Here is a 22,286-nt window from a genome sequence, read left to right on the forward strand (position 1 = left end):
AGCATATGATAGAATCTGCTCTTCTTTCTCACATTACTGTGGTAACAGAATCAATTTCACACTTGTGAATAACTCGATATAAATCTGTGATGAATCTGGACATTTTCACAGAAACAGAATCGGTCCCTCTGACTAGCATGTTTTAATTATAATTGAGAGAGTAGTGTCACCCAATCAAAGAGCTGTATAGAGTGATAGGGGGAGCATGTCAAGCCCACTGGTGTTGGTTAGACCCATTAATTGTTACATAAAGCCATCACTTTCAATTTGTAACAATGAGCATTTTAACAATTGCAAGTTTCCTTCCACATTCCTAAACAATTAATTTTCCTCTTGTCCAACCGTGAAACCCATTTCCGTAAACAGCAGATCATCTGAAACCTGTCCAATTAAAAAATGGGGAAAAAAGTGAGGAATTGAGTTTTGGATGCATTCATTCAAAAGGGAATTTGATGTGCATTAGCGGTAGTCCACGAGATACGTGTCCGAGCCCTGTCATTACAACAATATTGATATTTGAACTTTTTTTTCAGAAGACATGATATTGCCTTTATCATAAATATGATACGGATGATCCGATGTGAGAATTGAGTGGTGAATTATTTATCGGTCTCGTCGGTGGGCTGACGTTGTAATGCCGTTACTCTATCTCTGCTGGGACGTCCCCGAGCTCGTGTCCACAGTTAGGCCCCCTCGTACGTGGCATTGTTTTGTAAGTGTCTGATAGAGGAGCTACCTCCATTACGAAAGTAGTTTTAAATGTTAGAAAAAGAAGTATTATTCATCGTAATTCTTTTTACGATCCGACAAAAACTGTATACATGATGTTGATCATTGTTCTTGAGTTTGTATTATCGCCTGCTAGACTTGCTCTTTGATCCCTCAGGAGGCTTGTGTCGGATTGTTAGAATTTAATGTGATTTTATGAGTGGTCATACAATTATGTTTTACTTTTTGGGTACATCCATCTGTATCCGTTGCTAAACCCATGCTTCTGTTTGTAGGTTTAACTCATTCACCCCTGACATTTCATAATGAACTATACCAACCTTTGAATTAGAAGAGTTCAAATGTGTCTTCAGGGGTGAATGAGTTAATGTCTGTTTCTGTTGAAATAATTTTATTATGTTTACACTTTCGTCAATTTTATGTCTGTCTTTGAATTTCATGAAAAATTCAGTTCAAAGTCATCATTACTCAACACAAAAATGTATATTAATGTATATTAATGTATATTAATGTATATTGATATATATGATATATATTAATGTATATTAATGTATATTAATGTATATTAATGTAACTTTTTGTTCCATTGAATGCAATATCTTATTCAAAGTCATTGTTTCAACCCAGAGGTTCATATGATAATAGATATGTATATTAATATAAATGTACATACACATACGGTATTTATGATGACCTTGTCTGTGTAAACAAGGTGTTAATGACAAAGGCTGGGTTGATTGTTATGTCTTCAGAACATTAACAGATTTCAGATCTATTATGATAGCTAGCATCCATTTCAACTGGTCTGCAAAACATGAAATCACCAACCAGGAAATGTCAAAATGAAATTATGACCAATCAGGTTACAGACAAATAAAATAAATGAACAAACAAGTTACAGACAAACAAAATAATGGCCAATCAAGTTACAGACACAGACAAATGAAATGATGACCAATCATATCACAGCCATTTGTAGTAATGACCAATCAGGTCATAGACATTTGTAGAATACTACCAAATAGGTTACATATTATTGTAGTTAATTAAGACCTATTATGTTAGAAAGTGTTTTTGAGGAAATAGCTTTATAAGCCATCAAATACTTACTAGCTAGACATAACATCAGCTAAGGACTATGTAACATCAATGTTATTCAATGTATATTTTTATATATAATATAAACATCACTAAGTGTAACTGTCTATTTCCTTGTGTTTTGAATAATTCAGATCCATATTTATTGACTGTCTACTGCTGATACAAGGACTGGTCTATCAGAAACACACACATCAGCCATCCTAGCCGGTGGATGTGTATTAGGGAGTGGAGAACCGTATTAGGTACCCTGATGTCAGGGTACAGGGATACTATATTAGATCATACATTTATCTGGACAGATCAGAAGACAGCTGTCTACTCCATCAGAACAGCTAGAAGATGTGTGATTATATGTCCAGCGGCAAGGCTAAATAATGTCGAGAAAAACGAGGACATGAGAGAATCATGTCTGCTGTCCTACAGAGCTTCTGTGTGTACTAGATATACACAACTGATTGTGGATCTGAAATAATCATGGTCAATAAACATGGCCAAGTATACCTTGTATGTATAGATACATCACTTCATAGCTAGGAGTCTTGTGGTGAGGGGTAAGGGTGGACAGGTTTCTGTTAAGACTGTCAGAATGGTGAGGTGTTGGTATAGTGAAGTGACTTTGAATTGTCAGTGTAGCAATTAAGGTGTCAGTGTAGTGAGCTGTTTGTACCACATAAAGCTGTGTTATATGACAGGGGTAGGTGTCGGTGTAGAGAGGTGTCAGTATTCTATATAACGAGGTGTCCAGTGAGCTGTTTGTACCAAATAAAGCTGTGTTTTATGACAGGGGTAAGTGTCGGTGTAGAGAGGTGTCAGTGTTCTATATAACGAGGTGCATAGTGAGCTGTTTGTACCACATAAAGCTGTGTTTTATGACAGTGGTAAGTGTCGATGTAGAGAGGTGTCAGTATTCTATATGACGAGGAGTACAGTGAGCTGTTTGTACCAGATAGAGCTGTGTTTTATGACAACGGTAAGTGTCGGCGTAGAGAGGTGTCAGTATTCTATATAACGAGGTGTCCAGTGAGCTGTTTGTACCACATAAAGCTGTGTTTTATGACAGGGGTAGGTGTCGGTGTAGAGAGGTGTCAATATTCTATATAATGAGGTGTACAGTGAGCTGTTTGTACCACATAAAGCTGTGTTTTATGACAGGGGTAGGTGTCGGTGTAGAGAGGTGTCAGTGTTCTATATGACAAGGTGTCTGTAGTGAGCTATTTATACCATAAAGCTGTGTTTTATGACAGGGGTAGGTGTCAGTGTAGAGAGGTATCAGTATTCTATATGACGAGGTGTCTGTAGTGAGCTGTTTGTACCACATAAAGCTGTGTTTTATGACAGTGGTACATTTCAGTGTAGAGAGGGGTCAGTATTCTATATGACAAGGTGTACATTGAGCTGTTTGTACCACATAAAGCTGTGTTTTATGACAGTGGTACATTTCAGTGTAGAGAGGTGTGAGTAGTCTATATGACAAGGTGTACATTGAGCTGTTTGTACCACATAAAGCTGTGTTTTGTGACAGTGGTAAGTGTCGGTGTAGAGAGGTGTCAATATTCTATATAATGAGGTGTACAGTGAGCTGTTTGTACCACATAAAGCTGTGATTTATGACAGTGGTAAGTGTCGGTGTAGAGAGGGGTCAGTGTTCTATATAACGAGGTGTACAGTGAGCTGTTTGTACCAGATAGAGCTGTGTTTTATGACAACGGTAAGTGTCGGCGTAGAGAGGTGTCAGTATTCTATATAACGAGGTGAACAGTGAGCTGTTTGTACCACATTAAGCTGTGTTTTATGACAGTGGTATGTGTCGGTGTAGAGAGGTGTCAGTATTCTATAGAGCTGTTTGTACCAGATAGAGCTGTGTTTTATGACAACGGTAAGTGTCGGCGTAGAGAGGTGTCAGTATTCTATATAACGAGGTGTCCAGTGAGCTGTTTGTACCACATAAAGCTGTGTTTTATGACAGTGGTACATTTCAGTGTAGTGAGGTGTCAGTATTCTATATGACAAGGTGTACATTGAGCTGTTTGTACCACATAAAGCTGTGTTTTATGACAGGGGTAAGTGTCGGTGTAGAGAGGTGTCAGGGTTCTATATAACGAGGTGCATAGTGAGCTGTTTGTACCACATAAAGCTGTGTTTTATGTTGGTATAGTGAAGTGACTTTGAATTGTCAGTGTAGCAATTAAGGTGTCAGTGTAGTGAGCTGTTTGTACCACATAAAGCTGTGTTTTATGACAGTGGTACATTTCAGTGTAGAGAGGGGTCAGTATTCTATATGACAAGGTGTACATTGAGCTGTTTGTACCACATAAAGCTGTGTTTTATGACAGTGGTACATTTCAGTGTAGAGAGGTGTGAGTAGTCTATATGACAAGGTGTACATTGAGCTGTTTGTACCACATAAAGCTGTGTTTTATGACAGGGGTAAGTGTCAGTGTAGAGAGGTGTCAGTATTCTATATAACGAGGTGTACAGGGAGCTGGTTGTACCAGATAGAGCTGTGTTTTATGACAGTGGTAAGTGTCGGTGTAGAGAGGTGTCAGTATTCTATAGAGCTGTTTGTACCAGATAGAGCTGTGTTTTATGACAACGGTAAGTGTCGGCGTAGAGAGGTGTCAGTATTCTATATAACGAGGTGTCCAGTGAGCTGTTTGTACCACATAAAGCTGTGTTTTATGACAGTGGTACATTTCAGTGTAGAGAGGTGTCAGTATTCTATATGACAAGGTGTACATTGAGCTGTTTGTACCACATAAAGCTGTGTTTTATGACAGTGGTAAGTGTCGGTGTAGAGAGGTGTCAGTGTTCTATATAACGAGGTGGATAGTGAGCTGTTTGTACCACATAAAGCTGTGTTTTATGACAGGGGTAAGTGTCGGTGTAGAGAGGTGTCAATATTCTATATAATGAGGTGTACAGTGAGCTGTTTGTACCACATAAAGCTGTGTTTTATGACAGGGGTAAGTGTCGGTATAGAGAGGTGTCAATTTTAGTGAGTTGTCAGTGTTCTATATGACACGGTGTCTGTAGTGAGCTCTTTGTACACATAAAGCTGTGTTTTATGACAGGGGTAAGTGTCGGTATAGAGAGGTGTCAATTTTAGTGAGTTGTCAGTGTTCTATATGACACGGTGTCTGTAGTGAGCTCTTTGTACACATAAAGCTGTGTTTTATGACAGGGGTAAGTGTCAGTGTAGAGAGGTGTCAGTGTTCTATATGACAAGGTGTCTGTAGTGAGCTATTTATACCATAAAGCTGTGTTTTATGACAGGGGTAGGTGTCGGTGAAGAGAGGTGTCAGTATTCTATATGACGAGATGTCTGTAGTAAGCTGTTTGTACCACATAAAGCTGTGTTTTATGACAGTGGTACATTTCAGTGTAGAGAGGGGTCAGTATTCTATATGACAAGGTGTACATTGAGCTGTTTGTACCACATAAAGCTGTGTTTTATGACAGGGGTAAGTGTCAGTGTAGAGAGGTGTCAGTGTTCTATATGACAAGGTGTCTGTAGTGAGCTATTTATACCATAAAGCTGTGTTTTATGACAGGGGTAGGTGTCGGTGAAGAGAGGTGTCAGTATTCTATATGACGAGATGTCTGTAGTAAGCTGTTTGTACCACATAAAGCTGTGTTTTATGACAGGGGTAGGTGTCGGTGAAGAGAGGTGTCAGTATTCTATATGACGAGATGTCTGTAGTAAGCTGTTTGTACCACATAAAGCTGTGTTTTATGACAGTGGTAAGTGTCGATGTAGAGAGGTGTCAGTATTCTATATGACGAGGTGTACAGTTAGCTGTTTGTACCACATAAAGCTGTGTTTTATGACAGTGGTACATTTCAGTGTAGAGAGGTGTCAGTATTCTATATGACGAGGTGTACAGTTAGCTGTTTGTACCACATAAAGCTGTGTTTTATGACAGTGGTAAGTGTCGATGTAGAGAGGTGTCAGTATTCTATATGACGAGGTGTACAGTTAGCTGTTTGTACCACATAAAGCTGTGTTTTATGACAGGGGTAAGTGTCGGTGTAGAGAGGTGTCAATATTCTATATAATGAGGTGTACAGTGAGCTGTTTGTACCACATAAAGCTGTGTTTTATGACAATCCTAGGTGTCTGTTACTGCACACAGTGTGACATGTGCTATATGCTGTCCTCACTAGTCGATCTTGTCACTGAAACATTCATCATAAATCTAACACCGGATTCGCTTACAGTACACTAAACATTGACAAGCAGATCTGTAACTGATTTGTCTCCCCTGGCAGGAGAACTCTCCATAAATCTCAGGATCCAATATGGAATAAATACTAATTACCTCGTAAAGTAAGAAAGCGCTATGATGAGGTGTGCACAGTCTTATTAGACACTTTGCAACCTGTTTAATTTTTCATGACGTGTCGAGCTGGTGTTGGTCGATGATCAATACAGACTGATTGTATAGTCCTGGTGAACCAAATGTTTGAGGCCAATGGCAGTAAACAGGGAAGTGTGCACCCACTCCCCTTTCACATTCACACCTTACACTTCGACAGATCCCTATGATGCTTAAAAGTCAAAGGTCAAGGAAATTTGATTAATATATATACTCCCAAGTAATCTTTTTAAAGCCAGGCTTAGGGTCAGTTGTACAAATTAATCTGTTTCATGTTCAAATCGTTATCTGTTTCATAGAGAATAATAATGGATTTTGTTCGATTAATTGTGTGTCACAGTTTTATTGTATTAAACAAAAACAACATGAAAATTCAGGAAAAGCTTTAACTAGCTCGACTGTGTTTAAAAGATTTTGTGCTTGAAATTATGCAAAACTGGATTGTTTTGGAGAGTCGATTCACCAACACCTTAAAATGGTTGTCGTAGTGTCTGTTCCTGCCAGTATATCGTTACCTGAGCACTCTTCACAATTGAATCATGATGGTCTAAAATGATTTTCAGCGTCACATGGCATCCTACGAAAGGATAATTACATCATCAGATCCCCGACCTTATGTTTATCCGACTAGGACCCGAACATCCCTGAGTCACTTCCTTCCAATGATCCGAGGGTAATGGGGACACATTACCAGCTCCGGCCGCCTCGGTCCAACTCCACTGTGTCACATAACTTCATTAGCACTTGATGCAGCAATGAGGAAACTTGCTAAGTTGTGTTATGGGGCCAACCAAAATAAAAAGGTATCATTTGTGTTGGAAGAAAAATAAACTAGGCCAAGCCACTGAAGAAAAAAAGCTCAACTGTGCAATAGGACAAGCAATAAAAAACATCTTGTGTAAGGATCAAGCAATGATTTGGTTTGTTTGTGTTTTACGTCCTTTTGACAGCTATGGTCATTTAAGGACGTGCCAGGTTTTGTGGCAGAGGAAAGCCGCAGTTCCCGGAGAAAAAAACACCGACCTAAGGCCAGTACCTTGCAACTGCTCCACGTAGGCCTCGAACCCGCGACCCAGTGGTGGAGGGCTAGTGGTAGTAGAATGTCAGACACCTTAACCACTTGGCAATCGCACCCCCTATCATGCAATGATGAAGAAACTCTGGTATAAATAGGACAAATAATACATGACATATTTTAGGTTGTGTTATCAAGAAAAACCAAAGGTGAACCCTTTATGGTCTACAGTGGTGTAATGGTTAAGGAACATTAAAGTAACCAGAAGTGATCTGGTGCCACTATTTCAACACTTTGGACTACTGTCTCTTTTTTTTCTTTCATTTTGGCTGCCTTAAGTGAAAAGGAGATACTTCGGGATATACCTATGTATTTTGTACCGCAAATGTACCTAAAAGGTACGTCTGGACCAATATACTGTTGAGGTATACCTTAAATATGCCCCATTCTGACTTTTCCCCCAAAGTATCTCTTTTTTCCCCTGGGTTGTCTCCCTAGTTAGCCACCGTCTTTATATCCAATGACGTAAAATCTGGAGATTTTTTTTACTTTTAAGATAAAAACTGATCATTTGATCTAATTTGTCCATAACAATAAGTGTTTGTATAGCAAGATATTTACATTCTGCACAGAAATTTTTCAATGAATGGAGATTTTAAATATGTCATGTTCAACAGAAATAAAACTTGTGACTAAATCAGGCATCAGATTGAATTATTCATATTGAAGATTCCTTATGTAGTATTGTTCAAAGTCACCTTTAATTTAGGGTAAAGGCTACATTAAATTGTTCATGTTAGAGTTACCTCCCTTAATATGCTTTAATTAGCATTATATAATTATTCAAACTGAGTTGAGTGTTGTTGTTTTTTTCTTTCAGATTTTTGTATACTCAGCTATACAAAACTTTCAGCAGTTCATTAACTAAGGCTGAACTCAATTATTGAAGTTTGTGTTGTATATGTCTATAACTGAACGCTTTTGGGAAGAAGGTGTGTGTCACAGTAAAGGTAGCATGTTTCCTTAAATCACACCCTTATTAATGATATTTCATGAAGTGCAATGTGCATGTTTTAGTTGGAACTCTTTTTTTCAAAAAGATTCATTTTACAGTATAATGTAGATCTTTAAAACAATGCTAGTTCTAGTATGTGGATTTATAAATGTATGAAGAAAAAGGTTGGTGAAACCTGGTATGAACCTCCTACTGTTGGCATCACTTGTTACCTATAAAAAGTTCCAATACTGACCATGTGTAAGAGCGATTATTGATTTGACCAAGATAAGCAGGGGATCAGATATACCAGGCTACATAAATGTCAAAGTTGATGTAATGTTGTGGGCTAGATAGGATCAGGAAGTATTGCCTCATGGATCTGACCCCCTGTAGCTCAGCTTGATTGGGGGCCGGGAGGGGCTTGGACAGACTTGTCTATAACTGTCAGAATTTGGGGGCTGGAACCATAAACACGTCTGTAAGAGACTTCCCTACAAGCATTGGGCGTCTGTCTCCAGTGGATGTCTGATCAAAGTTCCCCTGTGAATGTTACACCCAAGTCGTTGTACTCACTGCCTTTTTGGATCACCATTGTACATAAGCTGTGACAATTTTCCATACTAGTCTCAGCCAAAGGCTCAAGTGAACTGCTGTTTTCACTATCATCATTCTCCCCCTCACTCTATTTTTAAGGTGAAGATCAACAGCTAGACTTGACAATGTTACACCAAATGCTTTTTTTTTATTTCAATTTTTGGGCTAAATTATGTTTCACATAACAGTAGTTCATTGCATGTCTCCATGAACTGGTGAGGTGGCCAGGTGAGTGTCTTCTCAGAGGTCAGAGGTCTGAATAACTTTAAGGTTGTCTTATTTCCCGGATGACTGAATAATTTAAAGATTGTCTTAATTCCCGGACGACTGAATGACCTAATAGTTGTCTTAATTCCCGGAGGACTGAATTACTTAATGGTTGTCTTAATTCACCAAGGATTGGATGACCTAATGGTTGTCTTAATTCCCGGAGGTTTACCTGTATGATGACAGACAAATGGTGGCAGTATAATAACAAGGTTTACCTGTACGATGACGGACAAATGGTGGCAGTATAACAAGGTTTACCTGTAAGATGAAGGACAAATGGTGGCGGTATAATAGGAGGGTTTACCTGTACGATGAAGGACAAATGTTGGCAGTATAATAACAAGGTTTACCTGTACGATGAAGGACAAATGATGGCTGTATAATAACAAGGTTTACCTGTACGATGAAGGACAAATGTTGGCAGTATAATAACAAGGTTTACCTGTACGATGACAGACAAATGGTGGCAGTATAATAACAAGGTTCACCTGTACGATGAAGGACAAATGGTGGCAGGATAATAACAAGGTTTACCTGTACGATAACAGACAAATGGTGGCAGTATAATAACAAGGTTCACCTGTACGATGAAGGACAAATGGTGGAAGTATAATAACAAAGTTTACCTGTACGATGAAGGACAAATGATGGCTGTATAATATCAAGGTTTACCTGTACGATGAAGGACAAATGATGGCTGTATAATATCAAGGTTTACCTGTACGATGAAGGATATATTTAAGGTTGTTGACAAATAATTTGGTAAGACATACAAACAAAATATATTGGATGTCTTGTTAGCAATTCAAGGCCAATTAGGCCTCTTGTTTTATACTGGTTGGAGAAAAACATGCATCAAGTTCTTGATTACTTTTACATTACATTTTTCAAAATAAAAGGCAAATTTATGGGTCTTTTTATTGATTCACTGGAAACGTTACAAATTGTTTCCATATTATGAGGGTTTGTTCCATGCGTGTAGGATCGGGCCTGTATTTGGTTGGTGTGACAACTTCTCTAAATCATTATATACTACTATATTTTTGGGCAGACATCGATACACTACCGGGGTCCTGTTGTCAGCACTCCACTGTTCAGGGCAATTTTCTAACATTGATCATGGTGATCTTTCTCTAACTAACAGAAATATCAGAAAAGAAGGTATAGGGGCCTTGTACCTGAGGGAAATATACATCTTCATGTTTTGGTGCAGATTACGGATCTTCCCTTCCTCTCGGAGGAATTTCTGCACGAACCTTCACTGGTAACTAGTGGAGATATCTATATATAGCTGTCAGCTTTTTTTTGATAAATATCTTTAGAGGTTTTCTCTAGGATATATGTTATATAATTCTATCTAGAACCTGGTTCTTGTATCGCCCGATGTACCAGACACAGGTTTGTGTTACCGTGGTATCAGGCTGTCCGTATATTTATGTAGTAGTTTTTCCAATCTGAATTCCAGTCAGTTATGAGGCACTAGCTGTTCAGAAATGTTTTCACTAGAACCCCGCTCTATACAGTAATTAATAATCTGTAGTTCATTGTTATCCAATTGCTTTTGTTTTCATTTAAGAGAAAATTTATTCTATATGCCAGTTTTATGCTTCAGTTAAACTTCTTAGTGCGACTGTATTGAATATTTATAACAATTGGTTATACACAGTAAAGATATAAGTTAATTTGTTTGAAGTAGCTGATCGGGTACTACCTATATTTTTGCATCTAGCGTAAATTTTAATTAGTACCAGCCCTTAAAGTCTACATGGAGTATTTGATTTCTATCGTGTAGACAGTAACTGTTTAACTTACACCACAATGACATTTATTATTATGTCACATTTCTAAACAGGATTAATTCTACAACTTTTGTCCCGTTTGTGGAATAATGATGAAAAAGAATGATAAGGTAAAAAACACTACAAGATGACAGGATACATATTGTTACCTAATTGTCACTATCATTTAAAATTGTAGTACAAAAGAAAGAAAATGAAAAATAAACCAACCCGCTGTATTCATATTGAGAGAAATGGTTTATACACACGATCAGTGAGGACCGTTTTGTGTTAATAACTTTCCAATACCAGTCAGAAATCAAAGATACCCACGAAAAATAATGAACGGTCATATAGGATGGAGTTGAACGGTCCTGGGAGTCAGTTAAAACTCTACCATTGCCATTGAGAGACTGACACATAAAACATAACTACGCGTAGTGCTCCTAGACAATGTATGTATGCCCATTGCAGCCTCTACTACTGGTAGAAACGGCCCGCAATCAATATGGTCAGAGTGTGCTGACGATCAATGCTGCATGTATGTTATCACAGGGAGCATGCCGCGTGGCTGTCACTGGTCAGTGGCTCGTGCCTTTACGATGAGGTGGCAGCCAGGGCGCGTGCTGACGGATTGATAACGACCTGCACGGTAGACAAACAAGCATCTTATAGATGCAGATCTAGCTAGCAACACTATGAACATGTAAAACACAGACGGGTTGTTGTGATGGACTGATGGACGGGTTTATAACAGGATACACGTTTATGGCTACCTGCTTCACTTCTGGGCTTCTTTGAGGTAAGGTATAGGGCTGAATCATATGGTGTCTTACTTAAAGCTGGCTCCAATGTCTTGTCACAGAGATCTCAAAAGCTTAAATGTCCTGGTGATGCAAGAGATTCATTGAGCTCAATCTTTCAGGTGACAGAGATCCTTTACTGGACCCAAACTTCTTGCTTACAGAGATCCAGTTGGATCAAGAAATCTGGTGATAGAGATCTGGTAGGATCAAGCATTCAAGTGACAGTGATCTGTTGATCAAATTTTCTGACAGATATCTATTGGGGTCAAACATTCTGGTCACGGAGATCCAGTTGATCGCTCAAATGTCCCATTGGTTGAAATAGGAAGGAATCAGATGTCCAGTTATCAAGAAATTGTAAATTAGAATTTCCTAGGTGTCAGTGTAGATAGACATTGCTATATTTTTATTTGAATTTAGTTAATAAGAAATCCATTTAAGAGATCATTAGTATGAGTCTTGGATGTAGCCTTTATTCATTTTGTGTTGGGAGGTTGATCTATCTGGTATCAGTGTGTTGTAATGGAGATAAGAATAAAAGTTTATAGTATGGTTTGTTCGTGTTTTACAACCTGTAAACAGCTATGGTCATTTAAGGACATGCCCGGTTTCTGTTGTTGAGAAAAACTGTAGTACCTTGAGAAAAACCACTGACCTGCAGGCCGGTAACTGCAAGCTAAGGCTTCTGTCCCACATAGGCCTCGAACCAGTGACCCATTGGTGGAGGGCTAGTGATTGTAGATGGCCAGGATGCCTTATCCACTCAGCCACAGCTGTTACGGATAATAGCTATACAAACAGTCTTTATCATTGCTTTTGTAATTTGCTTTGTAAACTTTTATCTTGATGATATTCTGCAAGATAGCTTGGATATATTTTAAATGTTGAAATTCACAACTATAAAGGGATTTAAAATGATCTTCAGAGTTAAAGAGGCTTAGCAATTAAATCCTTTGAGAGAAGTTGAATGAAGTGCCAGTTAAGCCAACAAGATCTAGAGCATGATGACAGATATAGGTCAACTGTACAGCTTCAGCAAGTAGATGGTTCTGTATAACTGATTAAATTATGATACGTTTTCAATATCAACTGCCTGTATATAGTAACTGATCAACTGTCTTCGATGATGACTTGTATATAGTGACAATCTGTCTATAGTGGCAACCTGTCTATAGTGACCAGCTACTTGTGAAAGAGACATTCTCTTGATGCAGACTGATCACTTGTTTATAGTAAACAACTGTCTATAGTGACCACATGTTAATAGTGACCACCTGTCTAAAACTACTTGGCTATAGCGATTTCATGTTTATAGTGACCATTTTTCCATAGTGACTCCCTGTAAATATTGACCACCTATATATAGTGATCACCTGTCTATATTAACTATAACTACTTGTCTATAATCACCACCTGTCTATAATGAACACTGTTTATAATTAACTCATTCACCCCTGGAGACACATTTGAAATCTTCCAATTTAAAGGTTGGAATAGTTCATTATGAAATTTCAGGGGTGAATGAGTTAAACCACTTGTCTATATTGACCACTTGTCTATAGTGACCTTTCTTTATAATTCGACCATTTGCCTATGATTATAAGCTCACCTGGTCCAAAGGACCATAGTGAGCTGATGCCGTGGCGCGTCATCCGTCGTCCGTCTTCAACTTTTTCTCTAAAACCTATCTCCTCCTAAATGCCAAAGAGGATTTCAACCAAATTTGGACTGCAGCATCAGTAGGGACTGGCAATCATTTCTTAAATAAATGAGATTTGTTCGATCCCTGAGGCCAGGGGGCGGGGCCCTGAAGGGGAACTTAGCTAAATTTGCTTTAAAACGCATCTCCTCCTTAACACCTGAGAGGATTTCAACCAAATTTAGTCTGAAACTTCATTGGGGGAAAGCAATCATTTCCTAAATAAATGAGGCTGGTTTGACCCCTGGGGCTTGGAAGGCCAGGCCCCAAAGAGGAAAATTATGTTTTGCTTTAAGACACTAATACCCCCAATTGCCTAAGTGGATTGTACAAAATTTTGTCAAAAACATTATTGAGGAAGAACAAACATACCTTAATTGAATGAGATTGATTGGACCCCTGCGGTCCTTAGAAATGGTACAGCTAGATTATTATATTCTGTGGTTTAGTTTTCATAAATTGGTAAAAATTGGTTTCTAGGTTTAAAAAGCTTATAAAGAATAAAAAAATAAGAATTGTCTAATTACACCCTGTAATATGACATATTACATACTAAGGTATGACCTTTGACCTCTGATACTGAGGTCTTTATGATGTAAATGTCTCTGGTACTAAGGGATGACCTTTGACCTCTGATACTGAGGTCTTTATGATGCAACTGTCTCTGGTACTAAGGTATGACCTTTGACCTTTGATACTGAGGTCTTTATGATGTAAATGTCTCTGGTACTAAGGGATGACCTTTGACCTCTGATACTGAGGTCTTTATTATGTAACTGTCTCTGGTACTAAGGTATGACCTTTGACCTCTGATACTGAGGTCTTTACGATGTAACTGTTTCTGGTACTAAGGTTTGACCTTCGACCCTTGCACCTGTTTTTGCTACTTGAAGGTGATGTGGGGTTTACATGTTGAGAGTGCTTCTTTTGTTCAGCTGTTCCTTCTCCGTAACTACGAATGAGTTAAGGACGAGACTGTATGGCAGTGATGCAGTGTCAAAGTGTGAAACTGTTTGTGAGGGGGACCCCTTCCTACCATTACAATTACAAGTGCACTTTTGTCTGGGAGATAAAAAATAACTAAAAAGATGATGGATTTTGTTTTAAATTTTCTTTAATTAGAAAATATGTGAGTGGATTCGAGGGTGAGGGCCCGTAAAAAGCCGCATCTGAAGCCTCGTTATGAAGACAAATGACTTATGGTTAGCATCACATGGTGTATTTCACTGTCTCTGTCAGCAGGGCTTCCGTCATTCTGATGCATAAAGTGCATAAGGGTGGCTGACCATATAAACACTCCCCCTCTCCCCCTCTACCTGATGTAATTTGGGACAATGACTGATGTTACAGGAGGTGGTGAGGGTAGGCCTTGCATTTGATTGCCGTCTGCTTCTTCGGCCACACTGCCTTTTTTACAGTACTGACATGCAATGAAGATGGACGATTTTTACTGATAACATAGATTCCCATCGGGTAGTGATAAATTTTCATTTTCATTCACAGAACAGGAAGGAATATTACCCGGTAGGAAACTGTAGCAAAAATTCTGTATCCTGTCTGTGAAAAGAAAAAACAGAAAGGTCTTGCTTGGTATGTTGTAGTGGGCCATTACAATTAGAGGCTGTTATGCTCAGCGTGCACCCTGCTTTATGATAGGGATGCTGTCATTACGAGAATGCAGGAGACCCGGTGGTTTATAGGAGGACAAAGAGCTCTCTGCCTGCAGTTTTGTCAGTGGCCTATATGTTACTCGGGGATTATTAAAAGTGAACACCATATACAGAGATATGTGTTAGAACATTTTATCTACTGACATAAAGTTAAGTTTGAGTCTAAGTGATGTCCTGTTACACTATATGTGGTTGTAAACCTCTGAACAGAAATCATTTTCTACTCTGTGTTTAATAATTTATTGGAATATTGTTTGCTACATTTTACCACACACCGTGTGACAAGACTCTGCCAGACAATTCTCAGTCCAGTTCTTAACTATTCCTATTCATATATATATCAGCACAGCCTATTCATATATATATCGGCACAGCCTATTCATATATATATCAGCACAGCCTTTTCATATATATATCAGCACAGCCTATTTATATATATATCAGCACAGTCTATTCATATATATATCAGCACAGCCTATTCATATATATATATCAACACTATTATTCATATATATATATCAGCACAGCCTATTCATATATATATCAGCACAGCCTATTCATATATATATAGCAGCACAGCCTATTCATATATATATCGACACAGCCTATTCATATATATATCAGCACAGCCTATTCATATATATATCAGCACAGCCTATTCATAGACCTACTACTATTTCTGTATAATATTCCTAGGCTTTTTGTGGCCCTGTCCCAGCCTATTGCCAGTCCTATCCCATCTTACTCGAAGCTTTATCCCAGCCTAGTTCCATTCCTATCCTATTCTGAGTTCTATGCCAGCCTATTTTCCAAGTTTTATCACAGCCTATTTTTGGGAGTTCTATCCCAGCTTATTTTCTGAGTTCTATTACAGCCTTTTTTCCAAGTAGTACATGTATCACAGCCTATTTTCGGGAGTTCTATCCCAGCTTATTTTCTGAGTTCTGATGATTGCCATCCTATCTCCAGTCCTATCCGAGCCTGGTCCATTACTATCCCTGAGTTCATTCCTAAACTAGAAACACCATTAAACATTTACAACTCCCTGTCTACGTAAACGTTTTTCCTGGATAATTAACAAATTGTTTGTGTCCCATACTTAGATTTTGTCATTTGTCCCACTATTTACAGAGTTACAGCCCTTTGTTAACTGTGCATCACTTTGTTTGTTTTGGGCATATCTTATATATACTATTTTCAATACAGTGCATTTGACAAATTTTGCATCTCTTGGGATGCGAGGGTGTGGCATGGTGAAATATGGTCTCGTACTTAACATACATTTGATACCAAAACTTGTTAGGGTAGAGATCGAACTATGGATAGCCTGCAATACCTAAATCCCTGTTCTGGTACATCTTCATCAGTTTCAGGCCTTTTAGGTACTATTTGGGAGTTATATCTAAGATATTCCCAAATAATTCCTGTACTTTTCACAGAGTAAACCTGGAGCTTCCAATAGATTTATATCTGTAACCTTAAATTGAGACCCCTTCGCTTCAGCATTAAAGCATTTGGCCTTTTTTATAGGTCGCAAATGTGAAAGATAGGGTCATGATTCAGTAAGCAGCTAGGTGGGATGAAGAGCTACGAAAGTTATTCAAATGATGACCTTCACCTTATGCATGGTCATACGAGATGAATCGGTTAAAAACATCACTGTGGGAGACTGTGTTGACTTATGGATACCAGCTCTTTATACTGTAAATGTTGCTAATGCCCAAACATTATTGACATATCTGTAGTACATGTATTAAAATACTTCATATTACAACAACAACAAACAACTGTATTTCAACCCAGGTGACAGGTAAGACCCATGGGACTCATGCATGTTTGACACATTTTACTTTTTGTATTTATAAACATGTCTAGAAGTAATACAATTAAAGCATAATTGGAGTATATATGTCCATAAAAAGGTTGTACCCAACATCAAATTTGATTTTATGGCTTTAACGTTAGTCCCAATGGAGTTCATGGAGAGCTGTTCTCTTTTGATCATTGAATTTTGCCCAAGTGTTGATTTGTCACTGTATGTTTCCTAGGAGATTTTGTCTCAGATTTATCTCAATGTGAATTTGATTTATTGCCACCATTTTTTATGTATCCTGTTTGGTCACGTCACCGTCTTAAACAGAAACTCATTATACATACACAGTGGGCAGAAAGGCAGGTGCATCGCAGGGCCGGCTTCGTAAATTGGGATATAAATACAATTTGGGAGACAGTGGCTGTCAACGAACGTTGACCATTAGCAGCAGTTGGGGAGATGAATCACCTAACATTTATAAAATATGCATGTCGATGCACGGGAATTAAATTGAATTATTTAACGAAATACTTCTCTTACAACACCTGGTGAATTCCGGTTGCATACATGTTTTTATTGTGTGAGATTTCCGTTGTCAGGCTGAACTTGTCACAGTATACAAGGTGCAGAGGACTCGGTGGTGAAGATGGTGTAAATGATGTTACGTCTGCTTCAGTTTTCAGCCTCAAACATGGCTGCAGTGCTCCGTCACTGGCTGATAAACAGGAGCAGTGAGAATGCAGTTGTCAATATGAATGTAAAAACATCTTCATTTGGGTTTGGTGCAAACACTTGTCTGAGGCAGATCAGTCCCTGGGGCTACGGCCCGCTTCCCTCGTGTTCACACGTGACTAGATGAGATAGGGGTAGTTGCCCGCCTGTAGATGGCGACATTGTCAATGTTCATACTACATCTGCTGCATATATGGATGTGCAAAACACAGCAAGATAATTGAAGTAGTATTGAAATATCTGTAATCTACTGCACGCTATTGTCGGCCTACACATGTGGCTCATTCTTTCTTAGAGATTGCCTCAGTTTTAAGATAGATTAAACACTTTAAATTCAGCATGCTCTGATAATGCAGTTGCTAAAAACCTGTAAAAAAATCATAGATTATATGTTATTAAAAAAATGGATTTTGTCAAATATGTGGCCATTTTTGTTTTCCTTAATAAAAATTGAGGCCAGTATAGGGAATGTTGAGTTGAGTTTTTTCTCTGACTGATTCTTGTATGAAGATTTGTGTCATTGTAACAGCTGATAGGTTACAATTAGACAAATAAATCCTAACTGTGAACCACACATAGCTAGTTCATTAAGTAAATGATCATGGAGTGTATATATGATCACTATGCATGTATATATGATCATGAACCATAAAATCAAGAGGTGTATATGATATATGATCGTGAAGTATATGTATTATCGGAGGCAGATCTGGCAGCGTGTTTAACAATCCTGCTTTTGGCTTCCAATCCACATCAGAGAAAATATAATTCTCCTGCCTGCAAAATTCAGTAAACCAGATGTAGTATAAAATGGTCTGGGCTGGGTGCTACCGTGTCTGCGTTGTAACATTCAAGTGAGGGAGTTGTTCAAGGCATGGTCCCACTGCAAGTCACAGACATGCACATATGTGGAGGTATTAGGAAAGGTGCCATAGGACTCTAAATGTTGGCGTGAGTATAGCATTTTTTCCCATCAAGGACACCCAAGTTAAATCTATTAGTTGAGATGAAGTTGGATTTCCCTAGCCAATGACACCCAATCTACATACATATGTTGCGGTGAAGATGAATTTCCTCTACCAACGACACTAAAACTCTATACTGCAGAGAAATAGGTTTCCCAGACACCGGGGACACCTGAAACTATTGTAGAGTTCGCCAACCCAGGACACCCAAGCTTAATGTTGTGGAGTGACGATTCCCAACCAAGAAGGTAGTGCAGAAAAGATGATGTTTCCCAACCACTTATCCTGGAGTGCATATCACTTCCCCTTCTCCTTTTAATCTACATTGTATCAAATTGCAGCAATTTAAAGTTCATCATGTTTTCCTCTCAGGAAATGGTGTAAATGTAGAGTACTTAAGGGATCTTGTGTGCTTACAGTTATTATGGGGAGTGCTAATGCAGAACATTATCACCTTATTTCCATTGTTGCTGATGATGCTGGCGTGATGAAGTAAGATTAACTGTTCAAGCATGAATCGTCAGTGTCGTATAAAATTTGAGTCGTTCACAAGTTGCATGGTGAGTTTAAATTGTGGTATAGTTTTTGATGTTGATGCGCATCCATCAATGTTTTGAAGCTACACTGATCACAGAAGTTATATCAAACAATACATGGGTATATAGTTATCTGTTTGATTCAGTCAAGACCCTGTGGTAGCTACACAGTACTTACATGTTAAAATTGCAGCAAAATTAAATAAATTTTGTCGTTAACTGTAAACATCTTCTGCCGAATTGTCTCAGCTCACTTGAATTGAAGGGTTAAAATAGTTTGTGCTGTGACATTGTGTCCGCTGTCTGTGAAATTTTCTATGAAAGGATTTTGGCAAGCAAAATTTGGAATAGGTCATCCTTAGGCCAAGGCATTAACTGTGGTATAAATGGAAGGGAGAGATCTCTCTGGAGAAAAAAGGGGCAAGGCGTCTTCTTCATCGAGTTAGTAGAAATCACCAAAATGGTGGTTCTGTCTTTGTCTTTGCTGACATTTTTTTAAGCTAACTAAATTTCCTGATATCAGTTTTAAACAGACATGATTAAGATATTCTTGTCATGACACATACCATTCTTTAGTCTCAAGCTAGCGGAAACATTTCAAAATCTTGTCTTGGTCAGATAATAAATGAAGAAGGTGTGTGATTCTCTGTATTGTCTAGATCTACAAAAAAAAAAAGGGATTTATGGTACTAAACCAATACCATATGATGACATGTGTTATGCATTAACATGTCAACAGAGGTCTACAATGAACACTTAAGTGTACACATAATTAGTAACGGACAGATCATGGTATTTCATTAGACTGTCGTTAACACTTTATATTCTGTGGCCTTCCCTGTAGATGCTTTCCGGTGTCAAATACGGTCGTAAAATTGTGCTTTAACTTAAATAAGCTAACAGAATGAACTTTCCAATTTTTATAAAAAAATTATCAAAATGATAAATGGGACTGGTGGGTGGTATTATTTGTGTTGGGAAAGTGTAACTTGTATGGTTGGGTGAGTTAAGATGTAGCATGTGGTCGCACTTTGTTACTGCGCATTTCTATAACAGCTCAATACAGAGAAAAACCTATTAATGTTACTGCGAATTAAATGATACAACACAGGAGGAGTGTCGATTAACAAAACACCCATTGTACAGCATGTTAACAGTGAACACCAAAACACTCCATAGTATGGGAATCGACCCAACTCTTTCCTTGATAAATTTAAAATGTTATCACTTTAATGAAATAAGAACACCTTTGACCTTTATATAAGTTGATATGTCTTTACAACCTGATATTGTATTTATTTCTAAGTTGTGTGTTTCTTTTGATAAGATAAACAATATTTATATGAGAATTTGTTTTAACTCCTTCCCGCCCATCAATCTCTCAATCAAAGGGCCTTCCATCCTTGACCTTTGACCTTTCTTTTACCTTTGGCCTCTGACACACCTGATTTTCAATCTCTCCCCTTCCCTATACATCTCACAACTTCCTTATTGCTACCACTACACCCTGAACCTCGCTTGACCTTTGACCTTTGACCTTATAGTACCTTGACCTCTAAAACGTCTATCTGTGGTATCCCAATACTGCATGTGCCCTCGAAACATCCTGTCATGCACTTTAGATTGAAAGAGATAAAACATGGCTGTGCTGTTGGGGAATCTCAACGGAATGGGGGAAAAAGTCCACTTTTATATGGCAGCAAAGGAATGTAAAGAGAAAAGCCATAAGGTACCACCTGCTCGTAAATGTCGCTCAGCCAAACCATTGATGTGAACACCGCTTACAAAAACTTTCTCCTTATTTCTCAAAAGCAGAAAATATGTATAAGAACAAAAGGAGTTTTTGGCCCTTAATTTCTGCTAGGTTTCGTTTCGAGAATTCGCTGAGAGGCAATTTAATTTCTAAAACTGGAAAAATAAAAAGGCTAGTGTAAGCGCCGAATCTTGTTAGCGGCTTTTATATGTGAAAGACAATCATCCCTCCACTGACGGAGTTACATAGAAATTGTCAATAAGCGTAGTGGAACTCATTGCTAGACCTAAATGGTGACAAATAGACTGGCGTCGAAGTGGATTTATTCGATCTGCATACCACAAATATAGCACGGTAAATGGACTTCTAGGTACCTTAGCATGAAATGAATATCATAAACCTATCTATTTAGTGTGAGCTTTCCCTCCAGATATTTTAAAACGTAATGAAAACATCTGCTCAATGTTCATATGCTGGTCAACATACAGTGCAAAAACTCTATTTCATACAGTATTACTTCACCGTGGATGTTGAAGTAACTTCAAGAACAGTAGTGGTACCTCATACTTACACTGTCCTGTTGAATTTGGGAGTTCACCTTTATCACTGAAACCACAAAATAAAGCCTCTGTCGTGCTCCCTCAGTGTCGTCCAGAAGCTTGTATATCTGTATCGTGTAGACCATAAACTCCCGTATATATCCAGAGTTGCCCAAGTTATTCAGGATATACACTGATCCAGATCTACATAGATTTACATCAATACCATTTCTAGATTTCCCAGAAGGCAACCGTTGGAATTTTCTAGTAACCTCCACATTTAAATGTCAGAGCGTGGGTCCAGGGCTCTGGCCGTGTGTCCAGTCACGTTGGTTTGAGATGTGACCTGTGAGGATTAACTAGGAACCCAATATAGTTGTTCTGGGAGGATATTTATTCAATTTTACTTCTCTATCCCAGCATTGGGATGTTTCAATGAATGAATATAATTTCTCGCATGCCTCATAGATCAAGATAATTTCAAAATAAACTTCTTAAAACAGCAGTACTTAAATAAGTGGGTCTATGTATATATGTTCAGGAAAGCCTTGGTAGATCTAGAAGGGTTTTTGGGCTTCAGTACTTTCTCTCAGACACAGTTTGGGAATTTTCTTTGAAAGAAAATGTATGTTTTCCAGCGATCTGGATATGTGACTGGAATGGAGCCCAGGCCAGTCTATATGGTCTAGGTAAAGGAAGTGTAGACCATTGTATAGGATCATGTTAGGGCCTACAGTAGACTGCCTTTTACCTTAAGGTATAATGAAGTTTGTACCTTGTAGGGAGACTGTACGGGATATTTTATAGCTACAGTTTTACCTTAAGGTATAATGAAGTTTGTACCTTGTAGGGAGACTGTACGGGATATTTTATAGTCACAGTTTTAGAAGAAGTACATCTCTCACACCTTCAT

The 22,286-nt window shown here is 38.3% G+C and overlaps 1 protein-coding gene across 3 annotated transcripts in view; it reads left to right on the forward strand.

Moving 5' to 3' along the window:
• Window positions 1-22,286, forward strand: part of LOC110461677 (plexin-A1-like) — a 217,529-nt gene that overhangs the window by 47,277 nt on the left and 147,966 nt on the right. Inside the window, exon 1 of one of the 3 annotated variants that reach the window (XM_021515257.1) lies at window positions 11,474-11,662. The exons of the other annotated variants lie outside the window; for them this stretch is intronic. The gene's annotated coding sequence lies outside the window, so the exon portion shown is untranslated. Of the gene's footprint in view, window positions 1-11,473; window positions 11,663-22,286 lie in introns of those variants that run through there. 3 annotated transcript variants of the gene reach the window in all.

This window comes from Mizuhopecten yessoensis, unplaced genomic scaffold, assembly GCF_002113885.1.
Source record: "Mizuhopecten yessoensis strain PY_sf001 unplaced genomic scaffold, ASM211388v2 scaffold10651, whole genome shotgun sequence".
Classification (NCBI taxonomy): domain Eukaryota; kingdom Metazoa; phylum Mollusca; class Bivalvia; order Pectinida; family Pectinidae; genus Mizuhopecten; species Mizuhopecten yessoensis.